The sequence below is a fragment of the Triticum aestivum genome, chromosome 4A, assembly GCF_018294505.1.
Source record: "Triticum aestivum cultivar Chinese Spring chromosome 4A, IWGSC CS RefSeq v2.1, whole genome shotgun sequence".
Classification (NCBI taxonomy): Eukaryota; Viridiplantae; Streptophyta; class Magnoliopsida; order Poales; family Poaceae; genus Triticum; species Triticum aestivum.
The window spans coordinates 43,125,141-43,128,899 of NC_057803.1; positions in this window are offsets into that span (position 1 = coordinate 43,125,141).

The following is a 3,759-nucleotide window of genomic DNA, read 5'->3' on the forward strand; positions in this document are numbered from 1 at the left end:
ATAAGAAGGAACTTTTCGGGATGAGACTCTGTCGGATTTCGGGTTCCGGCAGACCCTTAAGGTTCGAACACTGGGGTGCGTGCGGAGATTTTGCCTTCTACCTACCTGCACCCCTCCGCCTCGCTAAGATCTAAGCTATGGAAAGAACAGCACAAGAGACACGGGGTTTATACTGGTTCGGGCCATCGTTGTGGTGTAATACCCTACTCCAGTGTGTGGTGTGGTGGATTGCCTCTTGGGCTAATGATGATGAGCAATACAAGGAAGAATAGCCTCGCGAGGGTCTGTTCTTGGCTGGGGGGATGAACTGCTAGGAGGAGTTCAGTCACCCTTCTCTCTCTCTCTCTCTCTCTGATTTCGATCCGATCTCCGATCTCTGATCTCCGATTTCCCCTCTACCCTGTGGGTGGCTAGTCCTATTTATAGGAAAAGGCCCTGGGCCTCTTCCCAAATATTGAGCGGGAAGGGCGCCAACAATTGGCCATTTTGAAGGGGAACATCTGGTACACTTATCCTGACTAAAGTTGGTCCTCGCCTGCCAAAGGCTCTGGTGGTGACGCTGGCTTGGGCTCCATAATGACTTCCTCCCTGCCGTTGGACTGGTCTTGGTCTCGTTGCACCGAAACAGGTGCCTTTGCTTGATGCTCTCACCTGCACTTGCTCCCTTTGCACCAAAGAGGAAAGGAGGACACTGCGCGGCTGGCGCCCACCTGGCACCCTTGGTCGTCATGGCTTGCGTCACGGGCACCTCGTGAGGTACCCCGCCTTGATCTCTCCGCCTCCTCGCGAGCCAGCCTGATGAGGCCATGCCTGAGGAAGCTCCGTGTCGTCCGCCCCACGAGGCTTGGCCCCTTGCGAGGGTCTTGGGTCTGTGTTGATGAAGATGGGCCATGCTGGGCCCCTCCTCGAGCCACGCCGCAGGCCGCAGGCAGGCAAGTCTGCGGACCCCCGTTCCCAGAACGTCGACAGTAGCCCCCGGGCCCAAGGCGCGCCTGGACTTGGCCGTGCAGGGAGGCAAAAGGGCAAGAGCAAAGTGCCGCGGGCCCTAACAGCTTGCGGCCTTGGGCGCCGCATGGCGGTTGATTGGACGTGGGCGTCTCCACTTCCCATGGCGCCTCGGCAACTGCACGGACTGGACAAGTCCCTGCATGCAAAGTGGGTCATGATTACCTGCGATCGTGGAGGTCGGCGGTTGGCCTTCGCCGGCCATAAGTACGAAACGCCGCGCGCCCTTCCAGTCCATCCCTTCTTGCTTCTCCTTCTTCCAGGTCCTTGCTCCGTCTTGCTGCGATGGCTCCGATCCGCTGGTTCTCGGCGGCAGAGAAGGGAAAGGCTCCCCGAGAGGAACCAGACCCGCTCCCGCCGAAGAAACGGCTCGCCCTCCGCGGCCGGGATGAGGGGGGCCGTCAGGTGGTGTCGAGGCCCTGGTGCAAGCGGCCACCGCCGGGGTTCCCGCTTCCCTTGTACGCCCACATCAAGGGCTCTGAAGGAGTCGATGCCGAGGCTGCCTGAGCTCACTGGCGATGACCCGTAAGCGCTTGATTCTTGTCTTTATTTCTTGTTCTGTTGCTGAGGCTTGACGTCCACATCTTTTGGACAGGCTAGCGCCCGCAGCAAAGAAGCCGAAGGGAGCTCCTGAGGTTCCATCCGTGGCAGTGCCTCTGCCCGCGAAGGAAGGTGACCGCGACGCACGGGCTTCTCCTACCCGGTCGTCCTCGCGAGGCCTAGCTGAGCCGGCTGGGGCGAGCTCAGCCCCCATGGCCCAAGTGACTCCCGAGGTGCCTTTGCCTGCTGCCGCCACTACAGCCGTTGGGGCGGAGCAGGCTCCGCCTCAGGATGATGTGGTCGCGCTGCCGCCTTCTCCTCTTACTCCACCGACTGCTGTCTCTCCGACTCCTCCTGCCGTTCTGGATCGTGCTGCTGCTAAACTGGACCGGCTGCGGTAGGATCTTCTTGGCGCCGACCCTCGCTTGGTGGCCGGGCGCTTGGAAGTGGCTTCAGGATGGATTCGCTCCGACGGTTCGATTCGGGCGGCGCTGGTCCAGGCCTCGACGGCTTGCGATGAGGAGAGGCAGGTCGTCCTTGAGGCGAAGGCTGCTCGTGACGCAGCCCTGGGGGAGGTGGTCGACGTCCGTGGTTGCTGCAAGGCGCTGGAGGACGAGCTGCAAGGCCTGCGGGACCAGCTCGCGAAAGAGGCCCGCCTTCGCCAGGAGCAGGAAGAAGGTGTGAAGGCTCGCGAGGCGGCCGTCAAGGAGAGGGAGGTCAAGCTCAGGAGGCGCCGTGACCGCCTAGGCGCGCTGGAGCAGGAGTTGGGGGTGAGGAAGGTCGAGCTGGACGACAAGGCCCAGGTTCTTGCCGAGGACCGCGTGGCCTTCGCGGAGATGGAGGTGAAGGCTCGCTCCTCACTAAGGACGCTTTACGACAGCGGCCTGGAGAGCCCGCTGGCTAGCGCCGAGGACGGCCCCGCCAAGCTGCTTCCCTTCCTGGTTCGCGCTCTTGAAGATGTCACCCTTGGCCTTGGCCCCACGGCCGAGGCCGAGGCGCATGTCCTATCTTCTGCAGCGCTGACGCGGGTCCTCACCCACATCTACCTTCGCGATCTCGGCGTCGACCTCGACAGCCTGCTGGAGCCAGTAAGCGGCGAGCGTGCCGCTGCCGCTGCCGAGGCCGTGAAGGGTCACGCGGAAGCTCTACTGGGGAAGTTTTGGGCCTTCAGCACCAAGCCGAAGCAAGGCGCTGCCGACCCCGCTGGTCCATGAGGCGAACCCACTCCGCGCTGCTCCACCGCCGACAAGTGACTCCGTTGTGGCTCTTGTCCTGCCTTTAATTCCTGCACATGTATCATGCCTCGGGGAGGCGTTTAAACTTGCGTTTGGCATTGAGATAATAGTGTGGACTGTAATATTTGCTTTTGAATTCCTTGAAATTTACGCTTTTCCTTCCTACTTGCTTATGTTCTACGCCGGCAGAGCCCGGCCCCGCGCATACCTCAGCCGCCGTTAGCCCCGACCGGAAACCAGGACGGGACCAAGGAGTGAGGGGCTACGTGACAAGTTAGGCTCCTGAGTCGCGATGCTCAGGAGTCCCCCTTGGCGCACGAACAGCAAGTAGGGAGGTGTGATGTGGGTGGATCTACCGTTCTACGTCTGCAGAGCCCGGCCGCGCGCATACCTCAACCGCCGTTAGCCTTTCGGAACTAAGGAGTGAGGGGCTACGTGACCAGTTAGGCTCCTGAGTCGCGATGCTCAGGAGTCCCCCTTGACGCTCAAACAGCCTTCGTACCTTGGCTCCGCTCGGGGAGAGACGCGCGACGAACCAGGCCCGGGGGGCCTGGCTGGGTGGCGTGTGTCTGGGCGTGACCCAGGCGCAGCCCCCGTGCCCAGCCCCCTCGCGCGGCACTCCCGAGGGGAGGCGTTACGATGAGGCTAGACACTGAGCTCTTGGCTCCCTGAGGTTGATGCGGCCCGGGGGCCGCCCTCAGTTGTTTATCACCAGCGCGGAGCATAGCGCTTCCGTATGTGTACGGGCATAGCCGCTCCTCGGCAGTGTCGTCAGCCAGCGCGGAGCATGGTGCTTCCACTGGTACGTGGGAGGGGGCTCCCCTCCGGGAGGAGCCCCCGGGGCGTGTACAGCCCCGCCCTGACACGTGGCTGGCACGGTAGGGCCTGGCGAGGTGTATCTGGGCACCCGTGAGCCAGCGCGGGACTCACGGGGCCCTACCTCTAGGCGGGTTGCGCCTGGCACTGGGCCTTATCTTGT